Below are 19,503 nucleotides of genomic sequence, written 5' to 3' on the forward strand. Positions count from 1 at the left end.
TATATGAAGCAGTTCCTCCTCCTTCCTCCTATGGAGAGAAGAGACCTTCCTCTTCTCCTATTATTCAACCTAAGAGACCACAACCTAAACACCCAAGTGATAAGGATGAGAGCATTCCTCCTCCTCAATCTTCGCAACTTCCTACTAAGACTAGACGAAATCATTCTGCATGTGAACGCCGACGAAAGCGTCATCTTAGAGCTCAGGCAGCTACTTCTCAAACTTTGCAATCTCCAAAAACACCTTCAACAAGCATTATTCCATTTTCTCCAAAATCTCCTAGACATAAGATGCATGATGGTCTTGATCCTGTGTGAGTTAAAGATCCTATTTTTATAAATCTTGATGATGATATAGATGAAAATGTTATTCATGATGAAAATGTTACTTCTCTTACTTCTGATAGTGAATATGAATTTGTTGATGTTGATAACCATTTATCTAACGAATTTTCTAAAGCACTTATCCTAGCTCCTAGACAAGAACACCATGGCTTGGGATATGAACATAGCCCTTGTTTGGAGCTTGTGATAGCTCCATCTGCTATGTTGGATGTTCCTCCTCTAGCGTGTTCCCTACCTTCCCGAAACATTGATCAGCAAGATCGGGGGGTAGATGACGTGCTAGACTAGTTTCATTAGCATAGCAGATTCTCTCCTCCTCTCTTTCGTTACTTCTTCTATGTGTTATTCTCATTCTTCTATTTGTTGTCCTTAGTGTTGTCTACTTGAGGACGATGCAAAACATTGAGATCTTTTTTTGGTCTCTCTCATGTTGAATCAAAAGACACATGTGTTCCCTTCTTCTAGGTGAGCTTCCTTGATTGGGGAATGAAGAAAAATTATGCATACATACATATGATATACATAAATAATCATACAGCATACTGACCCCAAGGAAAGCGAAGTCACCTCGTGCTTTGTGTTTTGTGTCTATTATCCTTGGGTTTATCGCACACTTGGGGGCTAAATCCTTGTGATAACGTGCTCCTTTCCTTTCTCATTTCTTATATGTATCACTACCTTAAAGCAATCACCCCCAGTGAGGCGTGTGCGATCTCTTTAACGTAGGGGGGCATACATCCCGTTCATATCTTTTCAAGATACTTGAAAATTTCTTGACAAATTTAGCTTTGCCTTGAAAATTTTTGATATCTTTCTTGCATGACTCATAGTGAGGGAACCTTACTACTGACAGTCATGGTTCTCCCTCGTGATCTTCCCTTTTACTTTGTCAATCGAAGTCGTAAGATCCTTAGTCCACTGGGGGCTTGGTGTATCTTGCCTCCTTGACGTGGTGAAAGTTTTTCAATGTTGTTTCCTTGTACTTTACCGGAAGTATGAGCGTACGCTTATACTCTTGCTAAAGTGGGGGCTAAATGTAGCATCCTAAAATTGCGACACTTGCAATTTCGACTGCATTTGGGTCTTCATGATGGCGATGCAACACGGAACCTGAATGGAGACCCCAAAACTTGTTCAAGACATCAAAAACTGCATTTTTCTAGCACCCTGCCTGATCCCTCCTTGCACCCTGCTGTCCTGGGAGGTGGGACCAGAGCGCCTAGCACCCTGGTCCTTCAGGACCAGGGCACCCAGCGCCCTGGTCCCTGGCCCTATTTTGGGCCCGGTCTCCTATGGGACTTCGGGTCTTTTTGTTTGCAAATTGGAAAATAACATTTCCTGGTCGGCCTAAGGTCAGGAAAATCAGTCTATCAACCCTAATTGACAAGTATATAGACTACTTTTCCTCTCTCATTTTGGTAAGAGGGAAAAAGGTCTGGAAATGATATTCAAACATTCAAGCATTCAAGCATTCAAGCATTCAAGCATTCCTTCAAGCAATTGATAGTTCTAAGTCTCCATTCAAGGCTAAGTGTTGCATTCAAGACAAGGATTCAACCATTGAAGAGGAGATCACATACTACAACATACAACATACAACATACAAAAACATCTATACCTTCGCATATAAGGATACAAACATCCTTACAACAAGGTATTAGTACTTGTTTTACATTACATTTACAACATTTCTCATTTCTTGGTTAATTCCAAAACTGGGGTTTGACCTAAAGGAAAACCCCTCATCCCTAACCCCCCAATCATCTTTGCTTTTCTGTGTGTAGGTTGCAGGTACACGGCTGAAATTGAAGATCTGGAATCCTTGTGCAGAGACGAACAGATCCCCCTTCGTTTCCCGGATTTTTCGGAGGACCGTGTGCACGTCGGGCGCCATCGTCCCGTCAACTTTTACTCAAATTTGCAAGACAGTGGCGTCTTGACATTTTACTACTAATTCCAGGTCCGCAGCTTCATCCTATATCCCTAACTCAGTTTATAAGTGAATCTTTCTCACTTTCTATGCATTCCTAGCTTAATCATTCTATCCACATTTCTTTACAAAAGAGGGTATCCTTGATGTCACAACCCTTGAAACTCATATAGAATCCAATCTTGCATTGCGTGGGATTGGATCTTGTGGGTTTCAACCCCTCTTTTGAATGTAAAGTCTCTCCTAAGTGAAAACCATCAACCCTAGTGACTCTCCCTTCTCTCTCCTTGGAGTTGGGGAGGGGAGAATGACTAGGGTTCGATTTTTCCGCTTTACAACATATATGAGTCTTTTACAATATATCATGTCGACTTACAAAAGATAATTAAGTTACAATAAACAAAACTTTATCCCATGTCGGCCTGAGTGCCAATATACTTTGTTTTTGGTGTAAACTGGATGCATGTGTAAGCACCTACCAGTGCTGGTGTCCACCGGTGCATGTAGAAACCTATTGTCAGTTGGTTGCCATCAATGACAACATCGACTATTCTCATAAGAGTGTAGAATGCCAACATAGAGAAGCCCTCTTGTGTGCACTTACTGATCAGCAAATCATGGGATTGACTAATAAATCATCAGCAAAGGTTATGTGGGACAAATTGTAAACTCTGAATGAAGGTGACCCTATTGTCAAAATTTCTAAACTTGATGGTTACTGGGTAAAATATGAAAACTTGAAAATGGAAGATAATGAAAGAATTATTGTATTTATGGAAAGAGTAAATGAGATTGTTATGGGAATTCGATATTGTGGAGGATTTCTAAGTGAAGATGAAATAGTTTCCAAAGACTTGAGAGCCCTTCCACTAGCTTACAAGATGAAGGCAACTGCAATTAATGAGTTGAAAACAATGGCAAACACTTTAGTTAACAAAGACATTTTGATTGGGAAATTATCTACTTTTGAGCTTGAAGAATTTGAATCTTTTGGAGCTCTAAAGTCTGAACCTTCTTTTCATGCATCATCATCATCATCATAATCTGCTAGCAAAAGTGATTGGAAAGTCCTATATGCAAAAGAATTGGAAGACATGAGGAAAGAAGATGAAGAACTTGAGCAACTTGAGCAACTTGAAGCCTTATTTTCTAGAAGAGTACCTAAAGGACCCACAAGAAGTAAGTATGAAATAAAAGAACCTTTTAAATGTTTTGCATATAATAAGATTGGTCATTTTGCATCTAGTGTTAGGAACCAGAATGACAACTGAGAGGGGGGGGGCTGAATCAGTTGTCAATGAATTTCAACCCAATTATAACTTAATCCAACTTAATACTTAATACCGGTTAAAAAAAATTAATGTCGGTTACCAGATTAGCAGTTAATATCAATACCAGTGAAACTTAATGCATGGAACAGAAAGAGAAACAACATCCACAACACATAACACATATATTTTTAACGTGGAAACCCTATAAGGGGAAAAACCATAGTGGGAAACCTTACCCACAATCAGATGATACTACTACAGATAGTATATGATAGTTCTGATACTTAATATAAGTACAGATCCAATAGCCAACAAGATGAGAGGGGGGGTGAATAATACAAACTTAATCATCCATAAAAACATCAGATTCAACCTCAGTAACACATATATCAATCATATAACAAAAAACTGTCAAACATGCAAACTCAAAAGCATATGAACAATATAAACCTCATAACACTAGATTTAACGTGGAAACCCAAATAGGGAAAAACCATTGTGGGATTTCAGACCCACTAAGAAATATACTCTTCTAGAGTATGCTCGGTTAAAAGCAAATCTTGTTAAAGATTACAAACACATTGCTAGATGTGACCCAGTTAAGGGATTTCCCTCAGATCTGTTAGGATCTTCACTTTGTTAGAAGTGACCTTGTCAAAGGATTTCAAACACTCAATCAGAATGTCACCTTGTTAGAGGATTTACATATAAGACTGTTAAGTCCACTTGGTTAAGAGATTTCCTGTCACTTTCACAAAATAATAGTAATACAATTTGTCTGCAACTTCACATCTAAAAAGCTAAAGCAGATTCCTATTTGTTCAATACAATCTAGACATAGAACTAATCTTGTCTATCTATTGGGCATCAATACTCTGTTATTCTAACAGGTCTTTAAGCTTCTGTGCTCGGTAATCACTATATAGCATCCCTATGCATACACTTTCCCGCATGCATTGTTTATCAATATTTTCCTATTTATAAACAATATTCTAACTGCTTAATCTCCTTGATCACATTTCCCATGATCAATCATAGCCATTAGATCTTCAATCTTGTCCAGGTTCATTGTATCTTTTGATCTGAAAATATTTTACCCCGCCTTGGAACTTGTGTTAGGGTAATGCAATTCAATCTGAGTTGTAGATCTTCTTGCCGACTTTCCATTGCCTTAGATTCGTTAACAAACTTCTTCCACGACTTACCAATCATTGATCCACTCCAACTCATCAGCATCATTCATTAAATATCACATGTAAACATTTAATGCATTCTATTATAGCTCGGTTACAACTCGATGAATACTAAACTTCACTCAGTAGACATTCTGTCTTCATTAACTGACTATGATAACCTTAGGGTTTACCAACTAGGTTCTTTTCCTGATAACATAGTATAGTATTGGCCTTTACATTTTACAACATATGTATGATGTTAAAACAATCTAAAACATCAAGATCTCATCATTGTCTGACTCGGTAGAGTTGCCCATTGAATAACTTATCCCCTTATTCATCATATTCTTTCCTATGTCTTTACCGACTTCTTTATAATCTTCATATCATACTTCTCAAGATATGGCAACATCATACTAAATTAGAAAATCAATTTCTTGACATCAATGACAAAATAATAATATCAATATAGTAAAACATCTTTAATCATTTATGTCCATAATCATCAATAACCTTCTCAATATCCTTATTGAAATGTCAACAATCTTTCATTGTTTGTAATAATTTAATATTGCGAACAATCTCCCCCTTTGGCATTCATGGCAAAACCAATTGATTTGACCTTTAAAAGATTCAGATTGCTGTGATTCTGAAATGCTGAAATGCTCTCCCCCAATCATTAGACTTCTCTTCTGTTTCAGTCTTTATTTCAATCTGTAGTCTTCTCTCAGTCTTCTCCCATATATTAGTCTTCTCCCCCTTGGTAGGTCTTCTCCCCCTTAGGTCTTCTCTCCCTTAGGTAGGTCTTCTCCCCCTTCGACAACAATGCCAAAAAGAAAAAGAACTAAAACATAATTTCTTCAATTCATGCTGTTGTGTATCAACTGAGTCTCGGTCAGAGCATTTGTCTTCAATTCTTATACCCTATATCATTCTCTGTATTATTCCAGTATTAAGTCCAGTACACTTTTAGAAAAACATTCTAAAGTGTATCAATCCAGCATCAACTCCCCAAAAGATATTCAATAGAGTCATCGAAGTGATGCTTTCACCAAACTCGGTCAGTGAGTAAAAGATGGGGTTAGGACCCCTAACTTACTTCTGAGATATTCAAAAGTGTCCTTTGGTAGTGGCTTGGTGAAGATATCAACTATTTTCTCCTTTGTGTTAACATATTCCAACACCACTTTCTTCTCTTGAGCTTCTTCTCTAAGATAATGATATTTGATAGATATGTGCTTTGTCTTAGAGTGCATAACAGGATTCTTTGAAATATTAATGGCACTAGTATTGTCACAGAATATAGTTACTAGCTCAGTAACTTTCTCATTTATACCTTCCAACAGTTGTTTGATCCATGCAATATTGGTACAATTCAATGCTGCAGCAACATATTCAGCTTCGGCTATTGACTGAGAAACACACCCTTGTTTCTTGTTAAGCCAACTCACTAGTCTTTCTCCTAAGAAGAAAGCTCCTCCACTTGTGCTTTTTCTGTCATCAATGTTGCCTGCCCAATCAGCATCAGTATAAACTTTTAAATCAAAATCATTTCCTTTCTGATATACTAAGCCATAATCTTCAGTGCCTTTTAAGTATCTGAAAATTCTTTTGATTACCGTCATGTGTGTTTCCTTAGGATCTGCAGAGAATATTACAACAATACTTACTGCATGTGCTATATCTGGCCTGCTGTGAACAACATATTGCAACTTTCCAATCATAGATCGGTAAAGTGTCTCATCAACAGATGCAGATTCATCATTCTTTGATAGTTCGTAGTTGGTAGTCATAGGAGTACTTACTGGTTTTGAATCCTCCATTCCAAATTTCTTCAAGATTTCCTTTATGTACTTGGATTGAGAAATGAAAATCTCATTTTTTATTTGCAGTATCTATAAACCTATAAAATACTCTATCTCACCGATTAATTACATCTCAAATTCTTTGCTCATTTCATTTCCAAAGTTCTTGCATAAAGAGTCATTTCCACAAAATATAATATCATCAACAAATATGGCTGAGATTAGTATTCCATCTTCATCATTCTTCATGTACATGTTGCTATTCTCACTTGTCCTTATAAAACCAATCTTAATCAAATAAGAGTGCAATCTCTCATACCATGCTCTAGGTGCTTGTTTTAGACCATATAAAGCTTTGTTCAATTTACATACCTAATCTTTATCATTCTCTTCAACAAATCCTTCAGGTTGTTCAATGAAAACTTCTTCATCTAATATTCCATTCAGAAATGCAGATTTAACATCCATTTGATATACCTTGAAGTTTTTGAAAGCAACATATGCCAACAATGTTCTTACTCCTTCAAGTCTAGCAACAGGTGCAAAAGTCTCACCATAATCAATTCCTTCTTCTTGGGCATAACCTTTGCAAACTAATCTTGCTTTGTTTCGAATGACCTCACCTTTTTCATTTAGCTTGTTTCTAAAGATCCACTTTGTACCAATTACATTTTTGTCCTTCGGTCTTGGGACCAGTGTCCATGTGTCATTCTTCTTGATTTGATCAATCTCTTCTGTCATAGCATTTATCCAATCTTCACTATTAAATGCCTCTTTCACTATTCTTGGTTCAAATTCAGATATCAAACATGTGTTTTGTCTCAGTTTGTTCCTTGTTATCATTGGATCATCCTTATCTCCTATAATCTAACTTGGTGCATGGTGTCTTCTGACATACTTGGCTAATAAAGGCTCAGTAGGCTCTGTATGATCTTCTTCATCACTCAGTAACTGGATATTTCCTTCATCTTCTCCAATAGTTATCTCCTTAGGACTTCTCGGTTGCACATAGACAAATTTATCATAGTCTTCTAGTTCTTTGGAATTCCCTTCATCAGTTCTATCTGCAAATTCATCAATTGTCACATTTGCACTTTCTACTATTTTGTTAGATGATTTGATCAGACATTTAAATGCTTTGCTTCTAGAAGAATATCCTAGAAATGTTCTTTCTTCACTTTTCTGATCAAACTTACCATTTCTATCATCTTTATGAACATAGCATTTACTTCCAAAGATCTTAAAATAACTTACATTAGGTTTCTTGCCATACCAGATTTCATAAGGTGTCTTCACAGTACCTTTCTTCAATTGAACTCGGTTCAAGGTGTAAACAGTTGTGCTTATTGCTTCTCTCCAAAATGTTTATGGAACCTTCTTCTCAATCATCAGTGTTCTAGCACAATCCACAATAGATCTATTTCTTCTTTCAGCTATTCCATTCTGTTGTGGAGTTCTCGGTGCAAAGACTTGTCTTTTAATACCATGATCATTGCAAAATAGGTTGAACTCATCAGATGTGAACTCTCCTCCTCTCTCTGATCTAAGACATTTCAGTTGTCTTCTTGTTTCATTTTCAACTCTAGCCTTGTACCACTTAAACATTTGAAAAGCTTCTGATTTTTCTTTTAAAAACATTACTGACATCATCCTTGAATAATCATCCACAAATAATATGAAATACTTATCACCATAATAACTTTGAACTTTCATAGGACCACAAAGATCAATGTGCACAAGATCTAAAATTCTCTTAGAACTGTAGGACTTACTTGTAAAGCTAGATCTTGTCATCTTACCCATCTGGCATCCTCGGCACATAGCATTCTCAAGTTTTTCAAGACTCAGTAGACCTCTTACTCTGTGCTTCTTACTTATCTTGATCAGATTATCAAAATTAACATGACAAAACCTTCTATGCCATAACTAGGTATTATCAATCTTTGCATGCAAACACTTATTGTGAGTTGAGTCAAGGTGAAATGTATTACCTTTTGTTTGTGTCCCAGTAGCAGCTAACTTTCCATTCTTGTCATGAACTTTGACAATTCCTTTCTCAAATTCTATTCGATAACTTGTGTTGTTTAGCTATGCTACACTCAACAAATTATATTTCAAACCTTCAACCCAATAAACATCATTGCATCTTGCTTTATCAAGAAGTGTTATGGATCCTTTACCTCTCACTAGACATGGTGCATCATTACCAAATCTAACATAGCCTCCATCATAATCTTCTAACATAACAAACTTGTGTTTATCTCCTATCATATGATGTGAGCATCCACTATCTATAATCCAAGAATCATTAGTGTTTAAGTGAGATATTAGGGATTTTTCATACCTTTCTTCATCTCATCCATCCTTGATAGCCACATAAACAACTTCCTCTGTATCAGTCTCATCTGATTTATCATCTTCAGATTCCTCATCAGCAATTAAGCATGTCTTTCTATCTTTTCTTCTGAAGTCTCGGTGTCCTCTGTAATGATTATCTTTTTGTCTATCATCTCGGTAATCTCTCTTTTTAGTGAAATCTTTGTCAGGACAGTTAGAAGCCATATGTCCAATCTTTATACTTACCTTTGCCTCTCGGTAACCTTTTGGCCAATAGTGCTTCAAACTCTTCTTGCTTTCTGATTTCTTCATACTATTTGTGTACCTCCTCCATGTTCTTCCAAAATCTTTCATTTGCTCCACTGTGATCTCCTTCAGAGTACTTATACTTTTTTTCATTGTAATCATTAGATTCATTCATATGAAAAGAACTAAATGCAGATTCAACTTTATTTACCGATGACCCATTGTTATCAAAATTACTTAACTCAAATGCATGTAGCTTACCAATGGTAGCATCCAAGGAAACTGGCATATTAGGTACAGACCTCAATTCATTGATTGCAGAGACTTAGATTGCATAGGCAGGTAGAAGGGTTCTTAACAACTTACTTGTCACATCCTTTTCTTCAATAGTTCCTCTTGCTCCTTTGATTTGATTTACAATCTCCTTTAGTCTTGTACTGTACTAGGTTATTTTCTCACTTTCATTCATCCTCATAGATTCAAGTTGTCCTCTTAAACTATCAACTTTTGCTCTTTGAACATGTTCATCTCCTCCATATACAGATATGAGCTTAGTCCACATTGCCTTTGCATCATTGCAGCCTTCTAGATCATTAAACTCAGAATCGGTCAATGCAGATGTTATTTCAATCATTGCTTGAATATGTTCTTGCTTCGCCTTTATCTCTTCCATAGTCAATGGATAGGTTCTTGGTGCAACAAAATCATTCTCCAGATAGTATATAGCATATTCTCCAACTCCTGATAGATGTAGCTTCATCATTTTTTGCCATGTAGAGAAACTTGACTTATTTAGCTTAGGTGCATCCCTCTTATACATCTTTGGATCTTTAACTCAAGTGCCTTTAAACTTTCCTTTTGGAGTCCAAAGCTCTTATACCAATTGATAGTTCTGATACTTAATATAAGTACAGATCCAATAGCCAACAAGATGAGATGGGGGGTGAATCATACAAACTTAATCATCCATAAAAACATCAGATTCAACCTCGGTAACACATATATCAGTCATATAAGCAAAAACTGTCAAACATGCAAACTCAAAAGCATATGAACAATATAAACCTCATAACACCAGATTTAATGTGGAAACCCAAATAGGGAAAAACCATTGTGGGATTTTGGACCCACTAAGAAATATACTCTTCTAGAGTATGCTCGGTTAAAAGCAAATCTTGTTAAAGATTACAAACACATTGCTAGATGTGACCCGGTTAAGGGATTTCCCTCAGATCTGTTAGGATCTTCACTTTGTTAGAAGTGACCTTGTCAAAGGATTTCAAACACTCAATCAGAATGTCACCTTGTTAGAGGATTTACATATAAGACTGTTAAGTCCACTTGGTTAAGAGATTTCCTATCACTTTCACAAAATAATAGTAATACAATCTATCTGCAACTTCACATCTAAAATGCTAAAGTAGATTCCTATTTGTTCAATACAATCTAGACATAGAACTAATCTTCTCTATCTGTTGGGCATCAATACTCTATTATTCTAATAGGTCTTCAAGCTTCTGTGCTTGATAATCACTATGTAGCATCCCTGTGCATACACTTGCCCACATGCATTGTTTATCAACAGTTTCCTATTTATAAACAATCTTCTAACCGCTTAATCTCCTTGATCACATTTCCCATGATCAATAATAGCCATTAGATCTTCAATCTTGTCTAGGTTCATTGTATCTTTCGATCTAAAAATGTTTTACCCTGCCTTGGAACTTGCACATTCACCTTGGAACTTGTGTTAGGGTAATGCAGTTCAATCTAAGCTGTTGATCTTCTTGCCAACTTTCCATTGCCTTAGATTCGTTAACAAACTTCTTCCATGGCTTACCAATAATTGATCCGCTCCAGCTCATCAACATCATTCATTAAATATTACATGTAAACATTTAATGCATTCTATTGTAGCTTGGTTACAACTCGGTGAATACTAAACTTCACTCGGTAGACATTTTGTCTTCATTAACCAACTGTGACAACCTTAGGGTTTACCGACTAGGTTCCTTAGGGTTTACCGACTAGGTTCTTTGCTTGATAACATAGTATAGTATTAACCTTTACATTTTACAATATATGTATGATGTTAAAACAATCTAAAACATCAAGATCTCATCATTATCTGACTCGGTAGAGTTGCCCATTGAATAACTTATCCCCTTATTCATCATATTCTTTCATGTGTCTTTACCGACTTCTTTATAATCTTCATATCATACTTCTCAAGATATGGCAACATCATACTGAATTAGAAAATCAATTTCTTGACATCAATGACAAAATAATAATATCAAGATAGTAAAACATCTTCAATCAGTTATGTCCATAATCATCAACAACCTTCTCAATATCCTTTTTGAAATGTCAACAATCTTTCATTGTCTGTAATAATGTAATATTGCCAACAGTATATGTATACAAATGGGGTTTGCATATGTAGAATGGCCAACTGCCTAGAGCACACTGCTCAAATGGGAGTCACAATGACTATAGTAGGATGGTTAAATCATAGAATAATGTATTGCTTTAAAGTGCATCTACAATGGTGGATTCAATATAGATTCAAGATCTGATAAACACTTTCAAACCTTCCTTTAACCTTCAAATGATGTCTTCTTGATTCTCTCTATGATCTTCAATATTCACACATACCATGATCATACCACACTTCCACACTTCATCTCACAAATGAGATCTTACGTTTATACAAAACCTAAGACCAAATGTGTAGGTTGGCTCACTAAGAATATTACAATCAAATCAATTACAAATAAGTCTTGATGCAATACAACATGTCGGCTCAATATAATTATAACATTATCCAATCAATAAATCATCTCCATAACGTGCCATGTTGATCTACAATAGATAACACATACCGGTCCATAACCTAGTCCAATCTGTCGATAAAAGCAAATATGTCAACTGAATTAGACCAATAACCAAAACACCAAAACCATGTATCCAAACCATGTATTTGACATAATCAAGTGATCTCTAGATGATAACAAGTCATCATCAGTGTCGGTGAACCATATAACCTGTTGGTGAGCATATACCGGTGACTATGCATAAGTCACTGACCTTGCCGATGAACACAATATGTCGGTTCAATTGTAAACCAATATAACCATAGTTCCAAATCAACAAAGTAGATCTCCAAAAGGATAAGTGTTGACATCAATGACAAAACTAATGCAACACATCAATAATACCAACAATCCCCCCCTTTGGCATTGATGGCAACACTAGATGGAAAAATATCTAAGTGCCAAAATAGAATGCCAAAAACAAAAAACCAACAATCTTCAGAATAGATCAATACCAGAAATAAAAACCAAGATACAAAGAGTATATATCTCTCCCCTAATGAATACTCTCTCCCCAAATAATTTTTTCCAAAGATATCTCTCCCCCTTTGACATCAAATGCCAAAGCAGTTAAGAAAAACTACCAGAACATACAACCAACTACTCCCTCTGAGAAATAGCTCTCCTCCATCAAAGCCGGAAAAAGATTTCTGTATTAGTTTCTATCGATTTGATGCCAATGTTTAATCATGTAAGTCTCTGTCAGTGAGGGTATTACCCCAAGTTGCTCTCTGAGATATTCAAAGGTTTCCTTAGGCAAACTCTTTGTAAAGATATCTACAATCTTCTCTTTAGTATTCACATAAACTAATCTTACTTCTTTTGCTCCAACATTCTCTTTTAGAAAATTATATCTGATAGAAACATGCTTAGTCATAGAGTGAAATACCAAATTCTTTGATATATCAATTGTTGTTGAATTATCACAATAAATGATTATCAGTTCTTTGCATTTTACCTTTATGTCCTTCAACATTTTCTTAATCCATAATACTTGAGTACAATTAGTTGTTGCTGCAACATACTTTGATTTTGTTGTTGATAATGATGTACAACTCTGCTTCTTGCTTATCAATGAAATCAATCTGCTACCAAGAAAGAATGCACCACTAGTGGTACTCTTTCTTTCATCTACACCTCCTTCCCAATTTGCATCGATATATGCACATAAATCAAAATTTTCATCTTTAGGATACTATAAACCAAGATTTGTTGTGCCTTGTAGATACCAGAAAATCTTTTTAACTCTTGATTCATGATTTTCTTTAGGATTACTCTAAAATCTTGAAACAATGCATACTGCATTCATTATATCAAGTCTGGTTTCTATCAAATACGGTAAACCTCCAATCATAGATTTGTATCTTTTTAGATTAACAAGAGTTGAATCATCCTTCAATGTCAATTTATCAGTTGTAGTCATAGGAGTACTTACCAGTTTAGAGTTTTCCATACCAAATTTCTTCAGTATTTCCTTCAAGTATTTTGTTTGACATAAGAATATACCTTTATCAGTTTGTGAAATCAACAATCCTAAAAAGAATTTTATCTCCCCAATCATAGACATTTCAAATTCTTCCTGTTAGGATTCCCACAAATACTGAGAAAGGGGGGGGGGCTGAATCAGTATCTGATCAGTTATAAGATTTTCTTAACTTAAAACATGTAGAGCATATTAATACTGTGTATCGATAAATAGAAAGTAATACAATAAATAGAGAGAAAAAAACCACATAAAAAACACACCATAACACAATATTTTAATGAGGAAACCTGGTGTGGGAATAACCTTGATGGGAATTGTGACCCACAATATTCGCTTACTAGCCAATAAGAGAATATTACTACTACAAGAGGGGCCTACACATGTAGGAAGGCCAAGTGCCTAGAGCTCACTGCTCAATTACAAAATGGGAAGTCTCACTGACTTACAAAATAGATTATATAAATCCAGTGTCTTGTACTACTTCAAAATAGCATCTATAACGCTAGATCCAGTACTGATTTCTGCTCTGCTTCTTACATAAACCCTTAACCTATATTTCGCATAATAGGTCTACCTTATTTTGCCTGGTTATATTCCTCTCTCTCCTACAAAATGTTCTACAATGATCTCTCTTATATGAGAGTCATTTTACAACTTTCCAAGTTGTCTTATAATGATTTTATAATAATAAACAAAATATATTAACAACAAAATTCCTGTCGGCTTCTGTTCTGGTATGCTTCCTTTCATTGCTGGTGTCGGTGATCTGTGTGTCGGTGTAGAGTCTGATCTTGCTAGTGCCAGTGGAATGCCTTGCTTGTGTCATGGGATTGTAAGGTTGCCATCAATGACAAAATCTTCAATCACCTACAATGTCTCATTGGAGTGTGCATATGCCAACAATCCCCCCCTTTGGCATTGATGGCAACAATCATGAGAAAATTCCAAAACTTGTAATCCTGAAATTGTGTACCAAAAATATGTGAGCTCCCCCTAAGTAGATAAGTCTTTTGTTGATTATTTTATCATACTACTACTCCCCCTTTGGCATCAATGACATAGGTTGTTAAAGTGTCAATAGAGTTGTAGTTTTCTATCTCAACCTTGTAATTGGGTGGTTACAATTTGAAAAAGATCCACGAAAACCAAATTTATGCTTTCTAGAAACTTCTTACTGTCTTCTATTGTTGCCTCTATTCTTTGAACTATACTGGTGAGGTGTTGCATATGCTCTACTAGTGTTTTCTATCCTTTTACTAGTGCCTTAGATATTTCCTTCCTCAGGGATGCTAGATAGTCCAGTCTTGGACTTAGTCTTAATCTCAGATTCTTAGCATTGTTTATTATTCTCTCCTTTTCTCTCTCTAGCTTCAATAATTCTTCCTCAAAACTAGTTAACTTTTGCTCAAAAACTGATAATGTATCAGGTGAATTAACAAAATTGTCAGCAAGTTTATTAATTTCCTCCTGTATCTTGCTCATTTTCTTGTCTATGTCAACTATTAAAAAGTTTGTCTTACAAGTGGCTTTGTACAAAGTTTTGAGCTCCTTGAGTGTGTTGCATAGTTCTGGTAGAAGTGTGTCAAACTGCCTTGTACACTTCTTTATTTGTTCCTCAAAGAATTTCTATTTTTATTTTTCTAACTTCTCTTTGAATGCTTCCTCCTTTATTTGTTCAACTGTCACTGTGTTGTCAGTAATGTACTTAGACAAAGTGTCTAGTTGGCTCAACGAATCCTTATTATCTACATTGCATTTTGGAGCTATCATCTTCAAAACTGGAATTGTGTCATCTATAGCTTTATATGCTTGTGAACTGCAATCTGTTATTTTCTTAATAGAGTCCAAAAGAACTTTAGTTACATTTGTTGATTTAAATCCTTCAGTTGAAGAGCTAACATTCTAAATTCCACCGGTGGGAGAAATATCCTTGCTTGTAGTGACCTCTGGTAGGTCAATTTGTGTTTCCATATCCTTAAGAAAAGGTTTTTGTTGTTCTCCTATTGCCGATGGCACTGTTTCCACATGAACCTATTGATGTTTCAAAGCTTGTTTGTCTGCTTGTCTCTCTGTTTGTTGATCTATTGGAGTCTCTATTTTCCCATCTGTTAGTTTACCTTCAGTGTTATCAATGTTGTCAGCTACTGGTGGCTCACTAGCCATATCTGTGTTACCGATTGTGTCCTTGTCTATCATAATGTTGACCTTTTGAGTATCAACATCAACTGTGTATAAGACCTCAGGATTAGGATTTGTATCCTCTATATCCATACTTTCATCTGCTGGTTGATCTTCAGTTGTTGTTACCAGTGGAGTAATCAGAGGCAGTGGGGATAAGTTATCTCTTATTTTGATACTAGGAGGTCCACCAACCTTTCCTTTACCTTTGTTCTTGTCTTTCTGATATACTTTTATTGGTTTAGGGTTTCTGTATTCTTCCTATTTTTCCTTCTCAACAAGGAATATATCCCATGCATTTTTAGTTTCTTCTGCAACCTCATTTACTCTTCCAACCATTAGTGCAATATGTCAATGTGTAGTAGAAAATACTGACTGGTTGGCTTCTGCAATTAGATCATCTACCTCCTTCGGTGAGTTAACTGGGTAAACATCAAGTAATTTTTTAATTTTAATTTTCTTGTCAAGTCTACAACAGATTGTCTTCTTGCTTCCAATCTCTTGAATATTTCATCTGGTAGTTCATCTACAACTTGCATCAAGAACTTTTTATAGATATCCAGGTGTAAAATAACACTATTTTCAACCTTTTCTTTATCATCAACTGATAGTGAGTCATATAGTTTGTTGATGTTTTTAAGCTTTCCTTCTTCTGTGATTTCATCCAACAGTCTTTCAATCAAAGAAATATTTTGTTGAGTCCTTTTCTTTGGTGTCAACTTTTTCTTCTTAGGAGTAGATTTCTTAACTGGGGGCCTTACTGCCTGTTGTTTTTGCCTGGTTCTTCTAGGTGAAGGTGTGGATACCAATGAAGGTTGTCTTTTCCTCACAACTCTTTTCAATTCAGCTAGTATGTCACTCTTTGAAGAAGTTGCTACCGGTGAAAGGTGAGTTTCTAGTTGTTGTGCCTGTAACTCATCTTCAGTGATACCGGTTTGTTTTAGTACATCTTCTTTGATAGCCTTAGCCTGCCTTGAACCTCTTCTCATAGTTGCTTCAACTTTCTTTACTCTCTTCTTATATTGAATTTGGCTTTCAATGGTCTCAACACTACCAAATACCTCTTCCTTAGGTTCCTTGGGTGCTTCCAAAAGGGCTTTTGCATATGTTTCAATGATGTGATCATCGGTCTCATAACCCATCTCAGTAACCCAAATTGTTCTTCAAATAACTGCTTCCATCTAGATCTCATCCTTTTTAATCACAAAACATATATCAATTTTCACATTCTCGTTTACCATATCATGTCCACTTTTTATGCATAAGCTGGAAACTGAGTTAAGTCTATTTGTATGAGTTACTTTGTAACCTAGAATCATGCTAATGAATCTTACATTTATGTCAGTTACATCATTAACCCTCAAGGACCTTTTCTCAGATGTTGCACTTGTTAGATTTGTTACTAGGTCATTTGAGACCTTCTTTATCTTGTTTGGTCTATTACCGATGGAAGGTAACCCAATTATAGCTTTCACAGCTTCCTTTGTAATTTTATGAACCGAATCTAGCCAAAATAATGCACCATGTACCTTGCTCAATACTATCCTAATAACTTCCTTAGGAAAGTCTGGAATGTAGAGGATCTCAGTGAATCCTAGGGTTTCAACAATTTTGTGTTCAGGTTTTACATTTCTAGAGTCATCACATATGACAGTCTTGTACATGTTTTTGATTTCTTCATCTCCTAATTCTTCTATATGGCAATGGATATAAATTCTAGGGTCTTCTGCAAAAACAACTCCTTTTGGGATTTGGGAAAATGCACCAACATTATCATCCTTTTTAGCTATCTCGGGAACTAGCTAAAATATGGGCCTAGGGTGTTTGATTACCTCGACTATAGTATGTTTTGCTATGAATTCAGGTACGGAGGAGGATGCCATGATTATAAATACCTTTTTCTACCTTTGGAAAGATTGATTGTTGAAATGCTTTGCCTCTTTGCTCGAAATGCCTTAGCTCTGGAAATTTCGTGCTCTTCGAATGTTTGAATGCTCAGTGAAGTGAAATAGAGCCAAAAATACTAATTTATAATGTCAATCTACCAACTACCACATTTAATGCATGCTGGTTAAGTAATAACTTAACTTTATCTACAGGTATAGAAGTAATTTCAACTTCTTACCATCAACCAAGGGAATAATAGCATGTGTTTCATTGATTGCCAAACCCTCAAAGAAATTTCTTCAATTTGATGAAAAGACTCTTGCCGGTGGAGTGCTACTCTGTTCTCCCGGTGGAGTGTTGCTTGGTTCTACCGGTGGAGGAGTATTCCCAACACCATTCAGTTCTAATTTCCTGAACCATTATTTTCAGAATTATTGCTTAACTTCTTCAACCTTTTCTTTTCCTTTCAAACTAGAACCTTTGTTGTCTACCGGTGGTGCCTTGCTTCTGCAGAATTTTGCAATATGTCCAATCTTGTTACAAGCATAACAAGTCACATTATTTTTCTAATAGCCTTTCCATAACCTATGCCGGTTTGTGTTCTACATTGATTAGATAAGTGTCCAAATCTTCCACAAACATAACATCTCACACTCATTCTGCAATTCTTAGAATTATGACCAACTTTGTTGCATTTTGAACATTGATCGGTGGGTGCATTGGTATTCTGATAGTTTGTAGATCTACATTGATTTTCTCTATGACCATACTTGTTACAGTTAAAGCATTTGCCATTGAATTTATAAGAAGTAGGTTGTCTTACTGGTTTGCTATGATCCTATGTGTTTACAGTATCGGAGCTTTCACCAACTTCAAAGCCAATTCCACGAGTGTCACCTTTAGGTTTTTGATTCTTCACCAAATTACCAAGTTCTTCTGAGCTTTTATTGAATTTCTCTTTATGTTGATTTGCAGTATCTAGTTCTCTTTCTAAGACTTCTTTCTGCCTCATCAGTTCATTTGAGTCATTCTATGTGTGCATCAGATCTGTCTTCAACAAATCATTTTCATAGCTAAGTCTTGTGTTCTCATTTGCAGCATCACTTAGTCTTCAAGTCAAATCCTCTTCATTCTTCTTTCTATCTTAAATTTCTTTATAGAATCTCATAGTCATATCCTACATCTCATTCTTTTTTGTTATGTTCTCTTGTTTCAGCTTGTTTATCATATCATTAAGAGTTTCTTTTTCATCATTCTCATTTTGCATCTTTTCACAAAGTTCTCTTCTCTTGTTTCTTGAAATGGTAAGATTTTCTTGAAGTGCTTGAATGATATCCTGAGCAGCCTTTAGATCATCTTCAAGTTTGATATTTTTCATTTTTTCTACATCATAGTCTGAGAGAGATTCTTCAAGTTGCTTCATCAAGTTTTCCATCTCTACCAGTGTCAATATCTTCTTCAAGATGTTAGGCTTCTGAAAATAGAGGACCAAGCTTTGATACCAATTTTTAGGATTCCCACAGATACTGAGAGGGGGGGGGGTGAATCAGTATCTAACCGCTTATAAGATTTTCTTAACTTAAAACATGTAGAGAATATTAATACTATGTACCGGTAAAAAGAAAGTAATGCAATAAACAGAGACAAAAGAAACTACATAAAAAACACACCATAACACAATATTTTAACAAGGAAACCCAGTGTGGGAAAAACCTCAGTGGGATTTGTGACCCACAATATTCGCTTACTAGCCAAGAAGAGAATATTACTACTACAAGAGGGGCCTGCACATGCAGGAAGGCCAAGTGCCTAGAACTCACTGCTCAATTACAAAATGGGAAGTCTCACTAACTTAAAAAATGGATTATATAAATCCAGTGTCTTGTACTGCTTCAAAATAGCATCTATAATGCCAGATCAAGTACCAGTTTCTACTCTACTTCTTACATAAACCTTTAACCTATATTT

The sequence above is a fragment of the Cryptomeria japonica genome, chromosome 7 (genome assembly GCF_030272615.1).
Source record: "Cryptomeria japonica chromosome 7, Sugi_1.0, whole genome shotgun sequence".
Classification (NCBI taxonomy): Eukaryota; Viridiplantae; Streptophyta; class Pinopsida; order Cupressales; family Cupressaceae; genus Cryptomeria; species Cryptomeria japonica.